The sequence below is a fragment of the Akebia trifoliata genome, chromosome 13 (assembly GCF_017979445.1).
Source record: "Akebia trifoliata isolate Shusen 1 chromosome 13, ASM1797944v1, whole genome shotgun sequence".
NCBI classification, from domain to species: Eukaryota; Viridiplantae; Streptophyta; class Magnoliopsida; order Ranunculales; family Lardizabalaceae; genus Akebia; species Akebia trifoliata.
Genome location: NC_141387.1, coordinates 29665066 through 29692544, shown reverse-complemented (window position 1 = coordinate 29692544; position 27479 = coordinate 29665066). Strand labels below are relative to the sequence as shown.

The following is a 27479-nucleotide window of genomic DNA, read 5'->3' as shown; positions in this document are numbered from 1 at the left end:
GTAATTATAACGATATCAAACTATCAAATCACTTTCAAATGCATCACCGAATTGCTTACAAATCTCAACTTACAAATGGTTAGACTTGAACTTGATTTACTCTTTCGTCGTGACCGTAATATGGGGTTTCCTATTCAAACCACAACATTTTCAGCAACTTTGACTATTTCAACTTAATAGATATAGATCACTTTTGCAGAACACTTTTGAATAATTGATGACGACTTGCAAAATACAATAACATTTGCATATTTTACGTTCTATTATTTTCTTGTGAAACAAATTTATTTAATATTCTTAATTCTGTTAATTTTCATGATAAAATTCATCAATTATGAGAAAAAGAAAAAGGACATGAATTATTCATTAATTCCTTACCATAAAAAAAAGAAGGTGGGTTATTCATTGGAATGGGAAGAAGTTCCAATCTTGGAGCTACACACATGCCCAAGGATAGGGGGTTATGTTGCAAGATAATAAATCCTCATTTTTTTTAATCAAGAAAGCATAGATCAGTAGAAGATACGAATAGTTTGAAGTCTAAGTTTAAAAGAAAATGACATCTTCTATGTTTTATTTCTATTGATTGAGAGTTTCGCTGTGTATAAATAATATTGGTTAACCTAAAAGCAGAAACAAGAAAAAAGAACCCAACACTATACAATGAACATAGTTGTGTTGTTCAAAGAGTTGTTTCAAATTTTAATATAAAAAAATGAACAAGAAAGAGATTGTCACCTCATAAATATTGGCAAAGAATCATCACGTTAACCAGAGTTTGCTATGCAGTCACATGTTCGAGCATGCCATTATTTTTAGCATTAACTACCACTCTAGCAAAACAATCATCTTTATTTGCTTCTACCACACCCACACCCGCATTAATGACTATAGGGCGTCCACACATTTGTTGTCTTGTCTTTGTCCTCCTTTGTCAGGATTTCTATAAATCATGATGTTGTAACATTGGCATTGATTGACCAATTTTTTCTTAAATAAATTTAAGTGAGAATAGATAGAAAAAAAAAAAAAAAGGCAAATTTACCAAAACATGCACAAAAGATCGAATAATTCCCAAAATGGAGCACTTTTGAACCTATTTCCCAAAATGATAATGTAGACACCCCATTTTTGCTTAGGCCGAGTCCGAAAATATTAAAAACATTTCGAAAATTGGCTTGACCCAAGAAATTTTTCAAAAAGTTGTAAAACCCAACTTTCAAGAAGTCAAATAGTCCAAAAGCCATTGTCAGAAGATATTTCAAGCTGGGTTTACCTTCGTTCAAGCCATATTTAATCAAAAATTCAAAGGACATTTTAAACCTAGTCGAACCTTACATTCGGTCAGGCCATATTTAATCTTGGATCTTAAGTTTGGCCAGGATTGAATTTTGATTAAATTTGGCTTGGCCGAACCTTTGGTTCAGTCAATTCTGTTGGACAGTTAAGACCCATATGTGCTTGAATTGTTTTTAGGGAAAATGCCCCATAATCCCTCTCCTTAATGACTTTTCCCTCAAGAAATCTATTATTTTACTATTTTATCCTTGCATTAATTCTTTGATAATTTCATCATTTTGATTTTTAAGTATTTTTTCAAGATCTTCTAAAAAGACTCTAAGTCTTGCTTGATCCCCACTCAAGGATAATTACCTACCTAACCCAAGTTTCTTATGACTCATTAAGGTGGATTCTCACTTTTATGCTTATAATCTTCTTCAAAATTCATATGACTCCCATGACATTCGATGTAAATTGATTATCTTTCAAAGCCTATGACTACTTTGTCATCCATAGAGAATTCTCTAAAATTTATGCCAACTTGCAACGCTAGTTTGTTGGAAACTCTATCAAAGGAAGTGACTAAAGATACAAAAACCTATCATCTAATTACATGTCATTTGGCTTGGTTCCCTCACAATTGACTCAGAGCCAAGGTCTTAGGACCACTCTACCCCTCCCAAATAATTTTATTGATTGAGTTTTTACCATTTTACCCATTGATGATCATGATTGATGAGACCCATAAGTAAGTAAAAGACCATCAAGATCAAGGAGAAGAAGAGTAATTTGGTTTCCATAGAGATTTTAATACAATTATCGGGAACTTGAAGAATTATGACCAATTCATCCCCAAGGTCTTCCCAAAATCTTATAAATATTATTTATCGTGAATGATTCCATCATTAAATATAGTATGTCCGGTCTTAATCAACATTTTTTTTTACTCCCCACAACTCTTCCTTAGTCAGGCTTGGGCTGAATAGCAAATCAAGTACAAGTATTAGTAGTATAGCAAAAATGCATTAACATAATCTATTAAATTATGGGATCACCCTCAATCAGGTAGTTTTTGTTGAGACTTCATCAACAAAAAAGGAGTCAAGCTTGCTTATTTTACCTTGATTGATATTGAATAAACCCAAGATTTTTTTCTTCCGTATTGTTATTTTATTTTTTCATCCACACTTTTATTTATTTATGTGGATCATCTATGTAGTGCCAATCTAACACAGGTCCTTTTTTTTCTATATTATTAAATTACATTTCTTTTGGTTTCTTAATGTTCATATTGACTTCCAAGGCAAATGGGAAGAATTCATTTGGTAATCCAAAAATCTCCCTAACCTCTCTAGCCTCCCATTCTCTTAAAACTTCTATCAAAACCTCTAAAAGAAAATTTTAAGAAGAAGTAAAAGGAAAAAAAAGAAGACCAAGGTAGGATTAAACCCTCCATTCCCCTATCTAATTTCCCCCTTCTTACTACTCCCCCTGCATTAATTTCAAGCAATTTCACTTTATTTATATGATTTCTAGTTTAATAATTTAGATTTACATTTCCTTAATTAGAGGCTTGGGAGAGAGAAAATAATTTCTCTTTGAGGTAATCTCCCCCAATAAGTCCTCAATAAACTCCTTGAGGGCATTAGATTAAGTTGTTTTACATTCTTTATTTCTATGCAATTTAAATTTCATAGTGTAAATATTTTACTTTCTTTATTTTTCTTGCACTTTAAGTTTTCTAGAAAAATAGTTCTTTATTTTATTTTTTCCTTAGATGGCAATAGAGCTAGAGAGTAAACCCTTTTACGAGATAATATTTTCTTGCTTAGTACATCCCATGCATATACTTTGCACACACCCACCTTTAAAATGACTACAAGTTAGGATGTACGTCTTCATAGGCTTATATCCAACCTTTAGAACCAACAAAAACAATCTAAAAATGGACAAAATCTCATTCATGTAGTCTTGATTCCTACATAGTGTGATTCAAATCATGAACCTCATTAAAAGATTAAACCAATAAACAAAACCTCCCAAGAGAGCACACAAGATAGTTTTGAAGCTTTGCGACCCCAAATGATGAAATTCATGTGGATTTCCATCAAAGTCTCAATCTCACAAAAAATCTAACAAACATCTACTTTTAACAGTGGCTTGCTCATTGTTTTAATTTGATCATTTTCTAAAATAAAACTATAGTCAATTTTTCTTAACTCTCTCTATAATTTTCATTATTTTCAAAATCCAACACTACAAGAATACGGTGAATTAGAAACAACATTGTAAAACGGATTTTAGCGGTTTCGAATTAAAAAATGCTTTAATCTGCTTCACCCTTAAAGGTCGTTTTAATGTGCACTTATAGACAGAAAAAATTGAGAGAAACCTTTCAGGGCTCTCATTCTAACAAGAACGATAATCTCTCACATCTCTCCCCTCTTATATTTCTTCCATGGATTTCAAAGATTTTTTTTATTCAAATTGATTTCAGCCCTATCCTTCTTTGATTTTGAGAAGGTGAAGTTCATTTCAACCCTATTCATATTCGATTATGAGATAGTGAAGCTCGTTTTTACCCTCGTCATCTTCAATTTGGAAAATGTCAAGCTCATTTCAACCTTATTCATCTTCAATTTCAATAAGGAACTCGACTAGCAAACATGTAAGATCTTAAACAAAAACCCTAGAATTGACATTTATTTTTCTTTGAGTTTTTGTTCTGAATCGAGTTGATCAGGGATTTTTTTTTCAAAATCTGCTCCTTTCGAGATATTTTTTTCGATTTTTTTTCTTGAAGCCAAATGATTCTATGAGATCTGATTGGTTTTGATCTCAATCAGTGTGACCTTTTAATCTTTTTAAAGTTGATATTTTAAAGATGAGTGTGTAGACATCAAAATTGAAATGGGTCTTCGTCGTTTTTTTCAAATTAATGAAAATCCCTTCAATTAAAATTGGGCCCATAAATTTAAATTGGGGCCATTGGTTGGAACAACCCACATATGGTTTGGATTTGGGCTTTCGCAGATAAAGCCCATGATTCAAATAAAATCAAGTAATCCATATGTTAAGTATTGGGCCCTATACCCAAATAAATGAGTTTGGCCCAATAATTATCCATTAAATCCTTAAAATGGGATTTGGACAAATTTAGCCTTCTAACTAAATCAATTAAACCTCTTTAAGTTGGGGTATAATTGGAAAGCTAAATTACCTTTAAGTCTATAAATACAAGAGTCTCTCTCATTAAGAGCGGATCTGGATCACTTTCTCTCAGAAGACAGAAGCTCTCCCTTTAGAGAAGAAGAAGCTCTCAAGCCCTCCTCCAGAGACAAAAGCAAGGTTCTTCAGAGATCCGGACTCCGACTAAAGAGAAGATCAAGCATAAAGTCCTTCTCCGGAATCCAAGCAACCTTCTCAGCCGATAAAGCGCGAAGCCCGGATAGAAGAAGATCTACAAAAGCCTCTACAGAAGATCAAACACAAAGTAAAGCCACCGTTCAAGCAACCTTCTCAGTCGATAAAGCGCGAAGCACGGAGAGAAGAAAAGCTACATACGTCATCATCACTATTTTTGTACTTGACTGTTAATCAGAGGAAACATTGAGATCTGTATCTACTTTTCATCAAAAATCAATAAAATTATTTGCGATCATATTTCATGAATCTCGAGGTAGATCCGTTGAAATTTATTGTCGACAAATTTCTGGCACGCCCGGTGGGACCATCTCAACCTCTCATCTTTCAGTCAACTGCAAGAACATCACCTAAAGCATCAATGGCATCTCGCAACGTCAACGCTATCGCATCTGTAATTACTGAGAAAGGTAAGAAAACCCTTTCTTCCAATCTTGAATCTGATCAAGTTACTAGTCGCGATCATCATGTGACACGAACAAAGACAAAGACTGGTGGAATCAAGCTAATGGAGCCTCTCCAGCATCACTCCAAGAAACGTGCCACGAAAACGGCACTTACCACGAAAGAATCGTGGGCGGACATGGTAGAAGACGACTCGTCAGATTCTGGATCTGATTCGAAGTCAAGCGAGGGATCATCTAGATCTTTATCGATCACTTCTCCGTCACAAACTCACACATCCATCAGAGCAGTAATGACAGCTGGCGCACTAACGATGGAGGAACAAGTTGCTCAGATGGCAGACACCATCAACAAGTTAACAAAAGCAATGGAAGAAAAAGATATTCAAATAGCAACTCTCGCCAGCCGTTTGGAGCAGAAAGACAAAGAGAATGAGTCGAGTGCTGGACCCTCACGTCCTCCAGGATTCACCCCTGAAGCATACATGGCTCCACACGAAGAGGAACAACGAGCAGACTATTCTGGTTCACGAAAAGCTACTCGAGATCCACCACAAGGCTCTGTTGCTTCGCTTTCCGTTCAACAACTGCAAGCAATGATTACTGACACCATTCGTACTCAGTATGGGGGCATGCCACAATCCTCATTGGTTTACTCCAAACCCTACACTCAACGCATCGAACAAATGCGTCTTCCGGCAGGATATCAACCACCAAAATTCCAACAGTTCGAAGGAAAAGGCAATCCAAAGCAGCATATTGCCCACTTCATCGAAACTTGCAATAACGCCGGTACATTCGGTGACTTCATGGTAAAACAATTCGTTCGCTCCCTCCGCGGCAATGCGTTCGATTGGTACACTGACTTGGAACCCAATTCAATAGATAGTTGGGATCAACTTGAAAGAGTATTTCTCGGCCGCTTCTACAGCACTAGAAGAACAGTAAGTATGGTGGAGCTCGCTGCAGTCAAACAAAGGAAGGATGAACCAGTCATTGAATACATAGAGCGATGGAGAAATCTTTCCCTCAACTGTATGGATCGACTCTCGCAATCTTCTGCTATCGAGATGTGTGTTCAAGGGATGCACTGGCAACTCCTTTACATCTTGAAAGGAATCAAGTCACACACTTTCGAAGAGCTTGCTACTCGAGCCCACGACATGGAGCAGAGTATAGCTGTGCATCAGACTCCACGACCAAGCGAGCCTCGAAGGCAAGAAAAGAAGGATGGCAAGTCCTTCAAAACTAAGGAAGTCTTATCCACCACTACCAGCAAACTTGTCAAAATCACAGGTAAAAGAAGAGAAGATCAGCCACGAGCTGATTCAACACAAGAAAAAGGAAAAGCCTGAAAAACTCTCAAAGAGCTTGAGGCAAAAGAATACCCTTTTCCCGATGCTGATGTCTTGGGCATGTTCGAAGAGCTACTGAAGTTAAAGCTCATCGAACTTCCAATACCCAAACGACCCGAAGAAGCAGGTCGCGACAATGATCCGAGGTATTGTCGTTATCACAGGGTGATTAGTCACCCAATTGAAAAATGTTTCGTCTTCAAGGAGAAAATCATGGATTTGGCACGTCAAGGGAAAATTGAACTTGACTGTGCCGAAAATGTTGCTACTTCCAACATGACATCTGTCACATTTGGATCTTTTGATCCAATATTCTTGACAAGTCAGTATGCTACGCAGATTCCATCTCCTCAGATCACCAAAATATTACCTAAACCATCACAACTCATGTCCGTACATTTTGATGTTGAAAAGGCCCATCCCACGCTGGGGGCAAGGCCACATCAAAGAAAAATCATCACCTTTCCCACTTCACTTCAACAAGGACTACAATCTCATTCGGCTTCAAAATCAAAGTCAGACATCTCAGAGTCTGCTTCAGCTGATGATGAAGGGTGGACAGTTGTCACTCGTCGAAAAAGACGTCCTACATATGTGCCGACTCCTTCTATTTCGAAGCCAAAGGGAAAGAGAAGAAAGTCAAAACCAAGTACATGGTCAAAGAAACGAAAGAGAGCAACAAAGAAGAAGGCTTTCCGAGTTCTGCCCGCAGACCCTGAAGACATCTTTCAACAACCTCCCCGTGTGCCGGTTACTCTTTTAGAATTCTTACCAAGGAAGCTCTTAAAGGAAGTCTGCACGGTTTCATGTCATCAAGTGGAAGCGGAGGTGCTTGAAGATGATATCGATAGTAGATCAGAAGAACATCCTGGATCTTTCTGTGATGAAGACCAGAAACTGGAGAAAGACAATAACACCTCGAAAACAGATGATTCGCAGGTCGACTTAGATTTGTCCAGTAAATTTCAAAAAGTTCAACTTACTTCAAAGCAAAGCTCAACTGAATCAAAGTAAGAAGTTCAACCCAACATAGATCTACCAGAAGATGATCTGTGCATGGCCACAATCACCTTTACTGACGAGGATCTCCAATTGGGGTCTCGACCTCACAATAGGCCGCTTTATGTTACAGGTTATGTGAGGGAAATTAAAATTCAAAGAATCTTCCTGGATTGTGGTTCTGCGGTCAATATCATGCCAATTCGTACTATGAAACAAGTTGGCATCTCATCGGATCAACTTGCTCGCAGTAAGTTGATGATTCAAGGCTTCAACTTGGGAGGTCAAAGAGCGATAGGCATGATAAGAGTCAAGCTCTCTATTGCAGATTTGGAGTCAACAGCGCTTTTCCACGTGATTGATTGTAAAACTTCATATCACTTACTTCTCGGTCGATCATGGTTACATGAAACTGGAGTAGTACCATCCACATTACATCAATGCTTCAAGTATTACCAAGATGGTGTGCAGAAGCGTGTAATAGCTGAAGATCAACCGTTTGACAAGGCAGAAACGTATTTTACAGATGCGAAATTCTATTTTGAAGGGGATGTCATTCAAGAAGCACTTCCAGTTTCGGTACCTCCTTCGAGTAAGCAAAAACCTGACAAAGGAAAGCATACTATGAATGACGCCGATAAGATTTCTCCCGGTCCTCTGCTTCAAAAAGAACGAAGTAAGAAGCAAGAACCAGAAACTCGACAGATGAAAGTGAGTCAATCAATGGTGGACGCGTCATCCACAGTTGTATCGCCAACCCCAATGCTTCGCTACGTGCCACAATCGAGACGGAAGCCGGGACAATCACCTTTCGAAGAGATTTCTTCAAAGACCAAACCTTCTGTCTCTAAAATCGAATTGGAGACGTTGAAAGAAGAGTTAACCTTTCCGGTTACATCTCTCCAAAAATCTTACGTAGTAAGGACACCCATGAAAAGTATTATCCCAGCTACATCAATCACGAACAGCATCGCGAAGGTTGAGTCTGAAAGTTGGTTCGGTCCTAAAACTTTAAAGTTATTCGAAATTCCTAGTTATGGAAAAGGTGAACCCGTACGATTGGGCGAACTACTACCAACTGATCAAATTCATGGTTTGACTGCAACACAAGTCAAACTCGTTCGAGCTGGAGAAAAAGTTTCATTCACACGAGCGGGACTAGGTTATACGTCAGAGGCTCCAATCAAAATTTCTAAGATGAAGACGGCTTCTTCACAACATACTACAGTAGAGGTCATCGATGAGTCTGTAGAAGAAACACCAATTTCACGAATATCGGTCTTTGATCGAATTGGTGGCCACATCTCGACCACGTCGGTATTTGATCGATTGGGTGCTTTAGATGATCGTCATGATGTAAAAATTCATAAATCTCATGCGTCTGCTCTATCTAGACTTGGTCAAAAGGTTGGAGTAAAAATACGAAGAAAATCACGACATCAACCGAAGCAAATGAATAAACATATGGAGCATAAAGATAGTAGTGGCTTGCATAGCGCTATTCCATCTCGCATGAAACGACAAGCAGCTTTAGAAGTCTCGATATCAGATGCATTGGTTGTGAAACGACGCACCATCATCCTCACAAACCAAACGAGCAACAGCAGAACTTCAACTGTTGAAACAGACAATTCCGAAGATGTCGTTTTGGTAAATCATATTACCATTGAGGAATTCCCTGAAGAAGATTCTACGTCGTCAGATGAAGAACTCGAAGATACTCCACCAGTTTTTGAAGAAGGCGGACAAGCCACTGTAGACGACTTGAAAGAAATAAATCTTGGGACAATTGAAGAGCCGCGACCCACGTTCGTCAGCACTCTTCTAAACCAGCATGAAGAATCCGAGTACCTCAAGTTGCTACAAGAATACAGAGATGTATTTGCTTGGACTTACAAAGAAATGCCAGGACTTGACCCGAAGATCGCTGTTCATCAGCTCGCAGTTAAACACGAAGTTCGCCCAATAAAACAGGCACAACGTCGTTTTCGACCAGAGTTGATACCACAGATTGAGACAGAGGTCAACAAGTTGATAGAAGCTAGCTTCATCCGAGAAGTAAAGTATCCAACCTAGATTTCTAACATAGTTCCAGTAAGAAAGAAGAATGGACAAATTCGATTATGTGTCGATTTTCGCGACTTGAATAATGCATGTCCAAAAGACGATTTTCCGCTCCCCAGCACGAGCCTAAACTGTTTGACAATGCTCCTCGGCACAAGCGTAAACTGTTTAGCAATGCTCATTATCGTACGAGTTTAAACTACATGATACTCCTGACCCGCATGAGTTAAAACTGTGAACGGTCCAAAAAAAAAAAAGAATTAAGCTCGCTAGATTGAAAACCCGAGAGGGCGATCTAGGCAAAACTTAGAGCATCCATCTGAACTACGTTATGGTTTGATCCCGTTTTTGGGTACGTAGGCAGCCTGTAAAGTTACTTCAGGTTCAACCACATCAACAAAAAAAAAATATACTCGTATAAGGAAAATGGGGAATTTTATTAATTTCAAATGAAATAAACAATGTTATAATTTCCTAAGTCCTATACAGTAAAAATAAATAAATAAATAAATAAAATAAACTTAATATAAAGAAGTAAGATTCCAAAACTTCTTCTTCAAAGACTCTCTCTCTGCTTCACAAGCAGTTATTTCATCATCATCAATGATTGGAGCATTAGATAGGCGAGTACACTCCGCTTCAACAGTAAGTAGAGCCTCCTCCTCTTCCTGAACTTGAGTACTAAGAGATTCTTTAAAAGCAACGATTTGTTGTCGCATTTCTCTGATCTGAGTCAACTCGTTTTCTAACTCAACTTCTCTTTTAGCCAGTTCAACTTCTTTATCTTTAACTTCAGTCAGTTGCGTACGTAAACCATCCACTGATTGACATTTTAGCTGAGCTTCCTGATCTAAGACAGATAGCTGAAGATCCCTATCATTTGCTGACAAAGATGACAAAGCCTTCTCTCGTCTTGAAAGATACGCTTCTACTCCAGTTATAAGTGATTCAAAGAAGTTAGCAAAAGGCATAGGATCAGTTCTGAAAGCATTCTTGAGAGAAGAGATGATGGCAGGCATATGAAGTGATTGCCATTCTCTTAGGTTGGAAAAGCCAATATTGAGCATCAACTCAACTCTAGATCGAAGGAATTCATCACGAGCTCTATGTAATGCTTGTTGAACGCATAAGTCGATGTCACTATCATGCAAAGAAGCTTGTCGAGTTTGGGTAGAAACAGTAAGCATTCCACGTGACTTCGGAACAATCACAGATGAATCAACCAACTTATTAGAAGTAGGTAAAGCCAATGCGATAGGAGCCATATGTGTAGTTGAAGTTGATGAAATGCCATGGGAATTTTGACGAGGACATGAAGAAACCTCGTCCCCATCACTCTTTGAGGGGTCTTCAGTATCAACCAATTTTGAAAGCCCTCTACTAAGATGACTGGCATTCCAAGCATCTTCCATACCCGAGAAGACAGGGAGGATTGGAAAATCTTCTGAAGCGAACAAATCGGCAATGGAATGTATATTGGTTAATGATTCTGCGAGATCAATTAAATCAACAAAAGATTATACATTTTTTTTTAAAAAAAAACATGAAATTTCTAAGAAAGGAAAAAAGTGTGTAAAATTACCTTTCCTAGGAGACACATCATTCTCAACTTCAGCTTCTTGCCTATCTGGAGTCACACTCGTATCTTTAGACTCAGTCTGAACAACAGGCTTCAAAGAACCCATTGGACTTGATTTATGAACAGCTTGTTCTACATTTACCCCAACAATGTTGGCCTGTTCCATCTGAGTAGTCGCTGGGGTTGGTAATAGTTTTTTGAAACGCAATTTCAATCTAGAATCCGTAATGACATTCTGCGTTTCGTCAATATGTGTATGTTCTATTCTTCTTTTTCGAGAAGGTTTTGGCGTGGCAAGCAAAGTACGACGTGCCTTACGATCTTCAAATCCTTTTCTTTCATCAAAATTAAAGTTCGGAACGGAGACACTATCTTCAAGAAGACGGAAATCAAGGGCATCCAAGTGAGGTAGTACATCTTGAACCCACCAATCCTTATAACTCTTATCAAATTGCAGGTTCATGTCTTGCACTTTTGGAGGAATAAAAAAGTTGACTCGACTTTTGGTCTGAGTCAAAGACAACCATAAACTATATAACTCTATCCCATCTACGGATCTTGTGAAAGGAATCGGAGTTCCGGGGATACGTTGACAAAAGCCTTGTTGACGAGCAAACCTGTGAGGGCTATACATTTCCACCTCACAAACATCACCATATCGAAACATAACAAATCCAGGATGACAGCTTATCATGAAAGCTTGAACTTCAGAAGGATCATCACCATCATCAGTCCGCATCCTTCTATGACCTTTTGGCGACCAAATCTCTTCCGGATACCATTTAAAATCACTAGAATCCATGGTGCTGATCAGATTCCTTGCATCTTTAACACTATCTTCCCAATAAAAGTATGAGTTGGAAACACCAGCTGTGCGAACCAAATACGGAGGTCCAAAGTCAGCATCAATGCTACTAAATACTCCCCGAGGAAAATGAAGTCCAACCCACCCAAACAAGTAATGAAGAGGACAATAACTCGTGGAAGCACCTACAACACTTTGTGTTTTCATACCCCAATAGGTCTAAGTTAGACCCTTGTACAAACAACACAGAAGTGGAGGTACCAAACTGAAGGTAGTACCTCGAGTCATCAATGCTGCTATCTTGAAAGTACCTGGACGAATAACATCATCATTCTCACAAGGGAGAACAAAACGACACAACCACAAGGAGAGGTATGCAGCTGTCATAGCTTCATCTTCAACATTCTGATTTGCAAGAAAACCGAGCCTGATAAATGGATTTTCTCCCTCTTTACGACCCCCCTTAGCCAAAGTAACTCGAGAAGAAAAGGGTCTTTGTAATTTTGTTCTAGGATACTGACGGCCATTACGATTAATGTAGAACGATTTTACCCTTTCTTTATACTCTACTGTCAGACGAGGATTAGAAATTCGTTCAGCTTTAACATACCAGAAATCAAGCCACTCACTGTGACTAACACAATCACTCCCTTTTTCAAGAATCAGTAAAGCATATGCCTTGAACAGATACTGACAGGAAAGAGGAAGTCCTGAAACACCGTTGCAACCCATGAGTTCATTGAGACTGGGTACTACTTCTTCATAATACTCACCGGTGATAGAAAGCCCAGAAATCTTCTGCATTTCCCATAAAGAAATGCCAACTTCCCCACGACCTGTCACAAAAGTATTGGTTTCGGGACACCAAAACTCACACAAAGCCCGGTACATACCATTAGGACGACTGTACTCCTTACTAGCTGCAAATATAGCTTCACCAAGGGAAGCTGTCGACTTTCTGCTTTGTAGTTTATGGCTCACGTCCAAACTCCAGTCCCAAAAACCACTGAGATATCGAATGTCGCCTCGAGGTTCAATATCTAAACCCTATCGAGTGAAACGTTGCATGATTTTCTGTGCCAAAACAGCCTGTGGACAATTACGAGTTCGATCATGATGTGGAGGATGGCATAAAGATGGCTGATGCTCCGTATCAATCTCATCTCTAGGAAGTAGGTCAACCGTTGAAGGATATTCATTCAAAGCTGTCAAATCAAGTGATGTGTCCCTTTCTGTATCATGTGCCTTCAAAGGACCAGTCATCGGTGTGTGCACTGCAAGTTTCAGCTCCATAGATGAAATATTTCCTCCTTTTGAATGACCAGATATCATAACATGGGGAAAACAAAGCCATTTTCCTTTCTGAGAAGGATCTGCATGGTCATCTACCCAACCTTCACGCGGTAAGCTTCGTTTGGAACGATTCTTATTCCTTAAACCTTTGGAAAGGGTGTCCCTAGCCATCTCTGCGAAATTTCAATGAAAAAGAAAAGAATAAACACATTTATTCAAAAAAAAAAAAAGTCTTACTAAGTACTAGTGTCACATTGACTAAAAGTATATAAGAGTATGAATAAAAATCCATCATGTTCAATAGTGCTATAGCGCTAGAGATTAGCCAATTGACGTTTGTCCACTCTTAAGCACTAATGATAAATGACTACTTTAGAGCTTGACCAACTAACTGGCCAAATAGATCGTCGCATGGTTCTTCTACTTGAACAAATCCTGCTTCAAGTAATTTTTCTAGCCAATTGACGTTTGTCAGCCAGTTGACGTTGTCACCTCTTAAGCAGTACTGATGAACAGCTATGCTAGAGATTGGCCAACCGGTTGGACAAATAGCTCGTCGCATGGTTCTTCTATATGAACAAATCTTACTTCAAGTGATTCTTTAACCAATTGACGTTTGTCAACCGATTGACATTGTCCACTCTTAAGCATTATTGATGAACAATTGCTTTAGAGATTAGTCAATTAGTTGGACAAATAGCTCGTCGCATGGTTCTTCTGTATGAACAAATCTTACTTCAAGTGATTCTTTAGCCAATTGACGTTTGTCAACCGATTGACATTGTCCACTCTTAAGCATTATTGATGAACAATTGCTTTAGAGATTAGTCAATTAGTTGGACAAATGGATCGTCGCATGGTTCTTCTGTTTGAACAAATCTTGCTTCAAGTAATTTTTCTAGCCAATTGACGTTTGTTAGCCAGTTAACGTTGTCACCTCCTAAGCACTACTGATGAACAGCTATGCTAGAGATTGGCCAACTAGCTGGACAAATAGATCGTCGCATGGTTCTTCTTTTTGAACAAATCCTGCTTCAAGTAATTTTTCTAGCCAATTGACGTTTGTCAGCCAGTTGACGTTGTCACCTTCTAAGCACTACTGATGAACAGCTATGCTAGAGATTGGCCAACTAGCTGGACAAATGGATCGTCGCATGGTTCTTCGGTTTGAACAAATCCTGCTTCAAGTAATTTTTCTGGCCAGTTGACGTTTGTCAGCCAGTTAACGTTGTCACCTCCTAAGCACTACTGATGAATAGCTATGCTAGAGATTGGCCAACTAGCTGGACAAATGGATCGTCGCATGGTTCTTCGGTTTGAACAAATCCTGCTTCAAGTAATTTTTCTAGCCAATTGACGTTTGTCAGCCAGTTGACGTTGTCACCTCTTAAGCACTACTGATGAACAGCTATGCTAGAGATTGGCCAACCGGCTGGACAAATAGCTCGTCGCATGGTTCTTCTACGGGTACATATCTCATTATGCAATTCTTTTGACAAATCAACAATGTTCGCCCCAAACATGATTAATGTACCATGTTGCAAATCATTGTATACAAGAGCAAAAGGTATTAAAAATTTCAAGTCTGGGATATTACTTTGTTTTGGTAATGACAGAGACTAAAGCTTTAAGTTGCCGAGAAACTCTAAGTGACTGAGAAGCAATAACAAGGATTAAAGCTTTTAGTTGCCGCTCACGTTCCAAAAATCAAGAGAGAACCTGAATAAAAAAAAAAATTCGATGAGGAATTTTGAAAAAAAAAATCTTTGGTTTGTTGCAAGCAAAAATCGATGTGCAAATAGACATCCCTTTTTGGTGTGTTACAAATAAAGGCCGGTCCATTAATAGAACTTCTAAAAAAAAAAAAAAAACCTTCTGTTGAGGGATTTGTAGAGTTCACTCCTCATCTTCTTCAATCGATCACTCGGATAAAAGTGGATGAAAATCATGGATCATCGTAATCGGTAGAAGATGACGTTGTTCAGGCTATTGAAAAAAAGAAGACTTCTTTCTTTCTTAAATTTTTATTCAAGACGAGTTCTTCTCTCTCTGTCCTGGAAGAACAGAAAGGATGAGTTTTATGAGGTGTGGAAGCAAAATCTGAAGAGCTTGAAAAGTGGAACCAAGAGTTTGATTCTAATTAAATGTCTGATAAGACAGACACTTGATTTACATAAATCTGAACCTCAACCAACGCATGGATACGCTGATAGTTCTACAACCTTTAAAAAAAAACAGAGAAAGGACACTGGCTACTTCCAATTCTTTTCAGTAAAAAAAAGCAGAGAAAAGAATACCCCTTTAGTATATCTTGTAAATATCAAGATTCTTTGCTTGAAAAATTCGACAAAATTAAAATTCCTTGAATCCTTACATACAGTGATTATATATATAATCCAAAACGTGCAGACGACTCACTTTTAATGATAAAAAGATTTTTTTTTTATCTTCTCTTTCTGCTTAAAAAAAAAAAAGAAAAAGAGAGAGAGGACCTGTGAAAATGTACAACATGTACATATACATCTGCGTATCAGTGGATGCGATGTGGGCTATGCGTACATGTATGTGTTGCAGTGTGAATACAAGATGCAGAGTCTGTTTTGGTAAATAAAAAAATTTAGAAAAGAAGAAGGAGAAAGAGAAGAAGTACCTGCCAGCATATGTCACTCCAAGGTTATTGCTGAAACGTTGGAGAAGTTCCCAACGTCGGCTGTTGGGAATGACTCTGTTCGAGAATCGAACGGAAAAAAGAAAAAGAAGAGATTGAACGAAGGAGAGAAGCCTTCAACACATAAACAAACCCATCCAGTCTCTGCGATTTATTTATATAAGGTTAGAGTCCAACTCCTCTTTAAACTCGTTGTCGAGTTTGGGTGCAACAAAAACTCTAGTTTTAAAGAAGACGAAGAGGACAGAGGACATACCTGCTGATATTCTTTCCTCAAAATCTGAAACTTGCCGAAGGTAAACCTGTTGCAGCCATTTTGGATCGTTTATAAAGAAAAGATACGTGGAGTTTTGTAACTCTATGTTAGTGTTTGGGTTGAAGTGGAAGAACTAATCAAAGTCGGACTCTTTGATACGTTGGAAAGCAAGGGAAATTTGGGTTCTTCAAGTAAATAATTTTCTAAATTTAAAATCCAATCTTCCGACGTAAACAATGGCGATCTCAACCACAATTCCGTTAAAACAGGGCCTTAAACGAGTTGAACTCTCTTTAAAATAGAGTTTTAAATGAGTTGAATTTACTATCGAAGGTAGATTTGTTTGATCGGGCTGACCATCAACAGCAGCCGCGCATTCTGTTTGTTAGAAGAAGAATCCTTCTTAAAACCGTAGTTGGTGTTTAAGACGGAATGGAAAAGCTTCCGTGGCTGTTAAAAAGAAGAAAAATGCTGAAATGAGTTTCATTAAAACATGGGATGTGCACATAACCATAGATGTGCTTCCTCGCGATACGAGTAAACCCATCAACGGTTATGTATGCATGTCCACGTCATAATTGTGAGAATTACAGTAATTCTGTGTCACCCCAGCACTACTCAAAAAGGAAGATGCTGAAATCAGTTTTATTCGGACTCTTCGTGGGTAAAGACTAGCCTTACCAACTTGTAAGATTCCTTATCTTACTAAGATCGTTGAGTTCGCCTAGCGACAACCAAGTACATGATCTGATCTAATAGGGCCGCAGAAGGCAAAATTCTTCGAATTAAAAAAAAAAGGAAATCGGGCTGATATTCAACCAATTTGAAGCCCATTGCGAGTCAATTCTTTTCAGCCCAGTTGGATATTGAAATAACTCGGTCATAACTCATGTGTAAAGAATTTTATGACTCAACTCGGATTTTTGGACAAACTCAACGCGACATCTTCGTCATGGGTAAACATGAGTTGAATATGACTGTACAGACGTTTTTGACAAATCTTTGGCTTGCTAAGGTTAAAAAAAAAGGTGGGGAAGAATGGGGTTTTGATTCCATACATCTCACATACACAAATCATATATGTAACATTGTAATAGTGTTAATGTGGTTGGATCAAGAAAATGATGAGATGAGGGATTGACCCCATACATCTCAATACACCAAGACTTTATGGGCAAGGGTGTTATGATAGAAGGAAATGAGAAAATGGGGGTTTGATCCCATACATCTCAAAGGTCCTAAGTTGCAAATCAAGAACACAATTTCTGAGTTTGAATATTCGGAGTGTTTATCCCATGCACCTCAGAGACACTACTTTATGAAATTGGATATCGTGAGGTCCATAAATCATCACTTTTATTCCAAACTCATGGGCCGAAAAGAATTCTAATTTCCAAGGCCCATACTTAAATCTACAGCAAATCTTTGAAAGATGCATGCTCACAATGATCTTCAAATTTTGACACTCATAATTTTCAAGTTCAAGTCCTATACAAAGTAAATATAATTAATAGCTACGGAAGTGGACCCAAGTTCTCAATGGAAAAATGGAGGCATCAAATATATCTATATTTGTCAATAGTGGCACCCTCATCAAAAGAATTAAGGATACATTATCGTCCGATATACTTCCGACAAAGCACCCTTGAGGGGGCATTTGTAGACATCAAAATTGAAATGGGTCTTCGTCGTTTTTTTCAAATTAATGAAAATCCCTTCAATTAAAATTGGGCCCATAAATTTAAATTGGGGCCATTGGTTGGAACAACCCACATATGGTTTGGATTTGGGCTTTCGCAGATAAAGCCCATGATTCAAATAAAATCAAGTGATCCATATGTTAAGTATTGGGCCCTATACCCAAATAAATGAGTTTGGCCCAATAATTATCCATTAAATCCTTAAAATGGGATTTGGACAAATTTAGCCTTCTAACTAAATCAATTAAACATCTTTAAGTTGGGGTATAATTGGAAAGCTAAATTACCTTTAAGTCTATACATACAAGAGTCTCTCTCATTGAGAGGGGATCTGGATCACTTTCTCTCAGAAGACAGAAGCTCTCCCTCTAGAGAAGAAAAAGCTCTCAAGCCCTCCTCCAGAGACAAAAGCAAGGTTCTTCAGAGATCCGGACTCTGACTAAAGAGAAGATCAAGCATAAAGCCCTTCTCCGGAATCCAAGCAACCTTCTCAGCCGATAAAGCGCGAAGCCCGGAGAGAAGAAGATCTACAGAAGCCTCTACAGAAGATCAAGCACAAAGCAAAGCCACCGTTCAAGCAACCTTCTCAGCCGATAAAGCGCGAAGCACGGAGAGAAGAAAAGCTACATACGTCATCATCACTATTTTTGTACTTGACTGTTAATCAGAGGAAACATTGAGATCTGTATCTACTTTTCATCAAAAATCAATAAAATTATTTGCGATCATATTTCACGAATCTCGAGGTAGATCCGTTGAAATTTATTGTCGACAGAGTGATCTCTCTATTATTTTTAGGGATTTTGAGACCTAGATTCAGATAATCACTTTAGAACTTTCGCTGATATTTCGATAGAGGTTGTTAGATTTGAAGTGTGCTTTGGTTGCTTTGATTCGTAAAAGAAGAAATCTAGTTTTGCTTGATCTATTTGTGATGTTCTGGTTGATTTTGTTTCTCTCTTAACATTTGCAGTTTTGTTATCAAAATTTTCAATCTGTTAGATTTGCATGTTGATGGACACACTAACATTTTCAAAAAGCTAAACCTGAATTTAAAACCCATGTTTTTTATAAATCTAGTCTCATTACATTCATAAGTCAGGGATTCAATAAGCTATCAAACAGTTTGTAAGGGATTCAAAGTTTAAAGAAGTCCTTAAAATATTTCTATAAATTAACCACAGATGAATATGTTAGTGTTTGGTTTAGAAGAAAGCATTTGTATTTGGTCTCCACTGCTTTGCTAGAAAGTAGGAATTTCTTCTTCATTACATCATCCAAAATAAGTGGGAATTTATTCGAAGATAAATGTTTCTATGAATTATCTAAGAACAAATGCATTAGATAGTTGGGTTGGATACGACTGCTAATTCTCATATAAGTAGAGGATCACTTGATTTTTATCATGCACACTTTGTTTTGGTAGGTAAGCTATATTAAGGGGGCATCACACACAAGAACCTTAGAATCCAAGCTTGGGGCACCACTCCATAAGAGGTTGTTCACAGCTTAGACACACATTTGGTTGTAGAGTATGTATATCCATATTTGTTTTTAAGCACTAAAACATTTGGTTGTTCACATCTTTTTGTACGTGCGGTAAACAATCCCATGTACATCACTCTTAGGTGTATCTTAATAGTATTTACAATGATTATAGAATATGGTCTGATAGGTCAGAAGTATTCATATAGCGTTATTGGCAGGTAAGTAGCTCTTTCTCAACACATCTCTCTCTTAGCTCATACTTTTGTTCTGTCTTTAATCACTACTCATTGATTGATTCATCAAATGTTGGTACTTGGTATTAGGTATCAAAACATTTCGCAAGAATAATTACAAACTTTAAGTTGTTAAGTAATGTTGTTGTAATTTTTATTTTAAATTTATGAGATCTTGATTTATTTTTTATACGTCTCTTGGGTTGATGGAAACCTCTGCATTTATGTTGTAATTGTAAAGTTAGTCCATCTAAGTTTGTCTTACCCCTTTCGAAGTATGATAAAGCTGTATTTCACACTCTCTATCTATTGGGATGCATTTACGGATGCTCTCTGAGGCTAAAGAATCAAGTTTCGCTGGTATAACCATATAGTTTAGTAGTATGACAACAGACTTTTTATCAACTTAATGCCCTCTTGAATTCTGTGTGAACTGTACATGAACTTTTGAAGTCAATATAGAACTATGCATGTATCAGTAAAATTTCCAACTAACTTTTTGTATTATGTTGGGCTTATATTTGAGGGAACTTATTACTTCTGAACTTGCATTGAGGCTCATTTCCATCTTAAGTGAAGATCAATCAATGCCAAACATGGTCACAAAATTTCTAAACAATACACTCTAGAAGTTTGTGATTAAGGTAACAGTGTGGGATAAAATTAGGAATGGGTTCAATGGCTGGTATCTTGGCTTGATTATACTTACAATGTATAAAGAAATCATTTTCAAACATATTTATAGACTTCACTTCTTCCCTACTAGCAGCCTATAGGTACCAAAATGGGTTTCATACAGTTGCTCTATTATATTAGAGCATAGTATGAGAGACTTGTTTTTTTTTTATGAGTGGTCTTCCAGCAAAAGAATCTGACCAAATTAGTCCCATAAAGTTTTGGAAGCAGAACCTGACTTTTTTTTTTGAGTCACTATTGTGTAACATAATAAGAAACCTTACAAATAAACGTGTTATTGGAAGTTCAAGTTTGTTGTATTTTGGGTATTGGATATTCAAATTCTTAAAATTAACTTCTACATTCTAACATTCAATTAGAAATCAATGTACTTGTTGGGGGTAGGAGTTGGCCCTTTATACTTTTCATGCTTGTTGATTGATATCCTATGTTACTTGGATATTATGTGTTTATTTTTATTTTTTTATGGGTAAGCTGGACTTGAATCCACGACCTTGGAGTTTTTTTGCAATGTGTCTAACCAACTGAGCTATGGGTCTACACCTATCTGAGTGTTAAGGGACCAGTATTCATAAATGAAGGAAAAATAAAATCAAGATGTCATATTTCTTTAGAATCTTAATATGAGCATATGGTTTTTAATTGGTAGGTGGATTATAATCCATATGAAGAGAATCTATCTGGGAAATGCTCCTTTTAGTGAACCTACTCTCCAAATCATTTGATCCACATATATGGGTCAATGTGCACTCCAGAATGGAGGTAAGTGTCATTCATATTGTTAAGAATTTTAGGTGGTGTGCTCCTTTCTTGTTTTTGCCCTCAATCGCTTGTGTGACACTAAATCTAGTCAAAGCACCCTGTGCATTTTCAATACAGGAACACTTAAAGAGTTTAAGTTTATTTAGTCCAAATAATTTTTTTATTTTTCTGCATATTACCAGCACTGCTATTGATTTTCTAGCTTCTCTTTTTAACTTTCTCCTAATAACCCTCCATTTTCCCTTGTTTTCTTTTCTTTTATAAATATCATCTCTTATCCTTTCCATCATATTTCACTCTTACATTGATATTGGTTCAATCAGGCTTTGATTATGCCATGTGATCACAAGTACACAACCCCAGATGGACTGGCATCACATATAATGAAGACGATGCTCAAAGACGTGAACTATCTTCACTACAACGACCAATGCTTAGTTGGGTCTGGTGGTAGCTCTATTGGGTTTGTATTCTATTATATACTGAAAATAAAAGAAAGCCATGGACATGAGGTTCCCATAATTCAGAAGACCGGCAATTATTTTACAACTAATTACAGTAAACCCAAATATGGAAATCATTGTTTGGCATTTTTATAAAAAGAAATTGGCATTAAGAAGCCTAGAATGCATTTTTAGTGAATCACAGTAAAGTCCCCTAAAAAGCTTTTTTTCTTTATTCCAAGAAATAAGGGATATACATGAAAAACCCCGAATTTTCAATTCGTATCTCGAGAAAAAATAAATAGTGGAATTTTGAGAAAATCGTGAAAGTGGGACTTAACGATAAAATTTTAGGAGGTTTTTTATCATTTTTAAGAAAATATAACCTTACAATTGGATTCAAAATGATTGAAAAACATATTTTAGTCTGTAAACACGCTCAAATGCGAATCCTAATATAAAAGTCGCAAAATCCTCGATTATCGAATCAGACAAGGCTAAAATAGTGACTTTTTGTTAGAGCAAAATTTTTTAAGATTTGATCAAACCATTGGATTCGTAATGAAAAATTATTGAACATTAACTAGTTATTTGTCATTTTTAAAGCATAGAAAGTCGAATTATCATCAAAAACGAAAATAATGTCAATTTTAGGGGTCATCTCAGGCCAAAAATGTAAAATTTTGTTAGAGATAGAATTTGTAGAAATTGACTACACCATTAGATCCAGAATGAAAAATTAGGCGAAATAGAGTATTCATTCATCACTTTTGGAGTCCGGACGGTCAAGTTATCCTCGATCGAAAGAATAGGTAAAATATCGATTTCGTCCCAAGATATATATAAATAAATTTTTTTAATTTTTTTCACTTTCACCTTCGTTTTAAATGACCCAAAATCAGCCAACCTTTTAAAAAAAAATTTCTCCGATTTTCAACCTCAGATTCATTGCGAATGGCCCGCTTTCGATGATCGACGATCGACGCAAAAGGAAAAAAGGTCCGCAGCCTCGACATCTACAAAATCCACCCAAGATCTCTTCATTTCATCTTCTCTTTCACCCCATATCATTAAAAATCAGTCGTATATATATACGGGGATTTCAAAACTTCGACCTCGGATTTCGCCTATTTCGGGGTCAAACTGTCTTCCGTCATAGAAGGAAAAAAGGACGACGGCATCGAGATCTTCAAAACGACCGGGTCATATTCAAAAATCAATCACTTTGAAATTCGATCTATCTTGATTTTCGCGTCGATCACTTCGATTTTCAGCACACACTTCAATCCTTCCGCACAGAGATTGTAAGGAACTTTCAATTTCTATTAGTAATCGTAGATTGTAAAAATTGCATTTAGGATTTTATTAAAATTTTATGATGAGTTTTTAAAACTATAGAATTCAATTGGGTATTTCAAATTCACGTCAGAACTTTCATATTTGATATGTTTAATTTTATTTTATGATAAATTATATGTGGGTAGGATATTTCAACGAGTTATTTCTTTCAATTGGGTCCTGTGCACCGTTCGGACCCCGTTTTGATCTAAGTTTTGTATTTTTTCAATGTTATTGGTAAAAATGAATTTCATTATTGAAAAAATAATTTAATATTCAATTAACTTATATTGAGTTGATGAATATCAGAAAGTGGATATTTTGTTTGAGAGATTGAAAATTGTAAAATTCGAAAAAAAGCAAAAAGGGTATGAAAACAGTAAAATGTCATAATCACACCCAAGGGGTGATGTCTGCATTTTACATTGTTATGTTGTGTGTAGATTGATGAACAGGTATCCAGGGATAATATTACTGGTTGCATGTTTATTTACTTTTTGTTAGCACGAGGCGCTATTTACTTTTTTATTATGTTGTTTATTTTAGGCCGGGTGGCCACAGTTGCATGGTAAGAAACTAGATATCCATTCTCAACCTTGTATTGTTAATTTCTATTTTATTTTTAAATGAAAATAATATATATATATATATATATTATATATATATATATGTAGTTACTTTGTGAGCTGTTAAAGACTCTGTGAATGCCTAAAGGGAGTGTGTCATATCATCCGGAGTGGTGTACTATCCTGGGATGTACGGTAGGGACCACCAAGCTCATACGTGGTATGGGACACGTATGAGAGTGAAGTCACAATTTGAATCCAGGTTATTTCTCTCTATCTTTACTAGTGAACTTGTAATGTAAAGGTGGTCGTATACGAATAGTTTGTATATTTGGAAATGACATGCATGCCTGATAGGCATAGACGAAGATGATTAGTCAGTGATCACTAACAATCTATAGTAGTCGAACGTTCTGACACATCGAAAAGAAACCAATTTCTTATAGTCATCTCAAACAGTCAGCCTGAACCGGATAAATGGTCCCACAAGTGTGGTAAACAGCGACCAATCACAAAATCAAGAACTAATACCTTAGTATGAAACATCATGTCCTGATTAGGAACGATCCAGTCGTAAATCCCAACTTTCTAATTCTACTACTTCACCATTGTGTATTATGTATCTATTGCCTTATTTTGATATGTAAAATGAAATGCATGTTTAATGTTTCCATTTAGTCAATTAGATTTGTATAAAAAGAAAAATATTTCCATTTGGTTAATTAACTTTGTATAAAAATAGAATGTTATAGTAGGTACTGTTGATTGATGTAATATGAGTTTTAAAATATTTAGTTGCTCATCCCTGATTATATGTACCAGTTAATCGTAGTTTCTTCTATAAAATTTTACATATTTTAAAATAATTTAATATGTTTATTCGTTCATGTTAGGAAAGGTTACTGACAAAAATTGTTGGCTTCCCTACTAGGTAATAATTGTTACTCACCCTTTCTTTCTCCATTTTTTTAATTTCAAATTCAGAGCTTGGTTAAGCAGGTATAAAGTTTGAGTGAGGATCATCTGGTGGGTCAGATAGACAACTAGAGTTCGTCACCTAGTGAGTACTGGGGTTATTACCCCTAGTAGTGTCAATTAGACCAAAAGAATAAAAAATTTGATCTGAACGTTATGACTTTTGTTAGAGTTAGGAATTTATGTATAATCATGTATATAAATTTCTTCTTTCGTACTCTGATCTATCGTACATTATTAGATATATATAGGTTTCCGCTAGTATTATATTTTAAATGTATATATGCAGGAATGTGTGTTGTTTATCAGGTGCAGATTGAACGCCTTGGAATGTTAACATAAACAGAAGAGACCATGCCGAAATTTCGAGGTGTCACCTAGTACCTCGAGATCTAACATGGGGATTTGTGTTAGCGTTTGGCAGGGCACCACAATACAAGAGTGACTTATTGATGCTCCAATGATGTTTCGTCTTCTTCATATGTCAGAATTTTGAAGTCTTTTCCTAATTATATGCATTTTACACAAATTTTATTCTTACCTAAGAACCTTAAAAAATATAGTCCATAAAGATCACTTTTCTCAACATCTGCATTGGTCGAACCTCAAATTACATAGTCTCAGGGGTGTCAACACCAAGGATTCCTCAATACCCTTTGTTTGAACCATGTTGATGTGATCAACCAAAATGTGTAGTGTTTTCACCATTTATACCGTGGTATTCTAAATCAAAAAGGTTCTAGGTATGGGTTCACGACAATCGGTAGATCAGAAGGGTTCTTGGTTCTGGCGGTTGTTTCTCTGGGAGATCAAAATCACTGAGATTACAAGCCCACCCAAGGTAAGTTTATATTTTTGAAAAGTTCATGAGTAATCTAGGGCCATTGTTAAGGAAATATTCAACTAGTATGACTCAGGTTACTGAATGTCTATGATTTTTTCGTTTGTATGTTCAATTATGGGGAAAAGTTAATTTTTCTTAGAAAAAAGATGCATGGGGTTCATTTTGGTTTGTTACCCGCACCTCACACTTGTGCTTGTTAGCCATTTTACTGATAGATGAACACCATGAAAGGAATACCTGGGCAATGAATAGAAGCATCACTTCATTGGATAAAATATAGGCTCATTTTCTATGTAAATATGATGTCCCAACCGACAAAAACATGAGACAATATTGTTCATTCTTCGAGAATTTAGGAGTGTAGCACTGAGGAGCTTAGATAACCCCTCTACCCAAAATCAGCTTTTGATTCATCTCCATTTATGGTAAGTGAGACTCTTTTTTTTTTCTTTTTCTTTTTTTTCGTCAGGTACCATATGTACTACTATCTTTGGTGAGGGCATAAGGGATAAAGGCATTGGATTGGGCTAAGGAGATCGTTTCATTGATTCCATCAACAGCTGTGACTGAGGTGGAGCGATCAAGATTTCTGCAACCCTTATCTAAGGCGGCAATAGGGGGTGATATTTCTATTTTAACAGTTCTAGTTGAGGAGCTATCAGATGATTGCCATCGCAATATAGGAGTTCCAGAGATTGTTCAAGGAGCTTTGAGGCCACATGAATTGAATTTTGTACCTATAACTCATTGTAACCTTTTTTTTGTATAAATTAATGTGATAGAGAACCTCAATGTTTTCTGTTTGGGTCTATTTTGACCACGGGTAATAGGTGTGTAGAAAAAAAATTAAAAATTAATTTTTTTTTTTTAAATTTAGATATTAGTTTATGACCACTTTAGATATCAGTTTGTAACGGATGCCTTAAGTCTTAAGACTTAGGACATCACTCTTATAAACATCGGATTTTAAATCAATGTCTCAGATAATTTTTTTTTGTTATATAAATGCAAATTTGGAACGGTTTTTAGTCGTTCTAAATCCTAAGATCTAGAATGACTTCTAACCGTTTAAATTCATTAATGACGGCTCAATTAGAGATCGTCTGTAAACTGTTTCATACTGGCTTACGAACGATTTATAACCGTTCCTAATTGCGATATTTGTTGTAATGCAAAAAAATGAGTTTCTAATTTCACATTTGATCAATCTATTGGTAACCATCTTAGGATGGAAGAGGTAAGGTGCTTAACACATTTTTTGTCCCTCAATCGAAACTCATTAACTTAATTCTCTAGGTAGATCAAAATCCCTTATCCTTTGGATATATAAATCATTATAAATCAAGAAAAAATAAATTTCAAAACTATTTTTATAGTGCCCATTCACACCTTAATTGAATGGTGGCGACTCCTAAACATATGTAGATTATTTCAAACCCCCAAAGGTTTCGAACCCTACGTATCTATAGGTAATTTATCGTTTTCGAAAATATTTTATTTTACCAAAATGGTATAAACAATAATTTTCAGAATTTTAGTACAGAAAGTACATTTTTTCATAAATAAGTTCAGTGTCAATGAAATCCTTTTGACACTATACAAAATAAATTTTAATCTCATGTCAAAGGGATCATGTTGACATTGAATATTTTTATTTAAAAAAAAAATTCAGTGACAACGGGATCCTTTTGATATTGTAAAAAAATAAATTCTGATCTCATGTCAAAAGGATCATATTGACGTTGATTCTTTTTTGTTTTAGGTTCTTTGTCAATGAGATCCTTTTGATACTATTCAAAAATATCACTTATATTTCTTTGTGTTAGCCAATTCATTAAGAATCACTAACCTGCAACTCTACCATTTCAGAATTGCAAGTTAATTTATATAGCAAATCTAGTACCAGTAGGATTGAAGAGCATAAATGGAGCAATTACAACCCATGGTAGAGCTTCCAACGATGAAAACACTGGATTCACATTCGTGAACTGCACCATAGGAGGAATAGGCCAGGTATGGCTAGGTCAGGAATGTCGGCCATTTTCTTGAGCTGTTTTTGCCTACATATCCATGTCGGAGATCATCTCACCTGAAGGATGGAATGACTTCAATGATACAACTCGAGGTCAGTAAGGATTCAAATTTTATCATTCTTTAATTGCTTAGGCATCATTTAGTGCCATGGTTTCAAATCTTATCTGAAATGGAGATGACTCACCTAAGTCATCTCAGTATCATTCACTAACGAGACAGATTTGCAAAGCGTCTTGGGCTTCATACCATCTCACAAGACAAACAAGATGACTC

General features: G+C 36.6%; 2 long non-coding RNA genes across 4 annotated transcripts; one reads left to right on the top strand and one right to left on the bottom strand.

Annotated features, from left to right (window-relative positions):
- Nucleotides 1-3621: 3621 nt before the first annotated feature.
- LOC147388240 (uncharacterized) lies at nucleotides 3622-25935 on the top strand. Of its 3 annotated transcripts, XR_015171497.1 has the most exons (5): nucleotides 3622-3949; nucleotides 20894-21006; nucleotides 21330-21469; nucleotides 25072-25169; nucleotides 25642-25935. It is a non-coding gene; the product is annotated as an uncharacterized LOC147388240 (long non-coding RNA). The 3 variants fall into 3 exon arrangements; XR_015171496.1 differs by having other exon boundaries at nucleotides 3623-3949; nucleotides 25072-25935; XR_015171498.1 differs by lacking the exon at nucleotides 25072-25169 and having other exon boundaries at nucleotides 3624-3949.
- Nucleotides 13117-16197, bottom strand: LOC147388241 (uncharacterized). The gene is made up of 4 exons (XR_015171364.1): nucleotides 16128-16197; nucleotides 15854-16015; nucleotides 14801-14922; nucleotides 13117-13376 (listed from the first exon to the last, which is right to left on the bottom strand). It is a non-coding gene; the product is annotated as an uncharacterized LOC147388241 (long non-coding RNA).
- Nucleotides 25936-27479: the final 1544 nt, after the last annotated feature.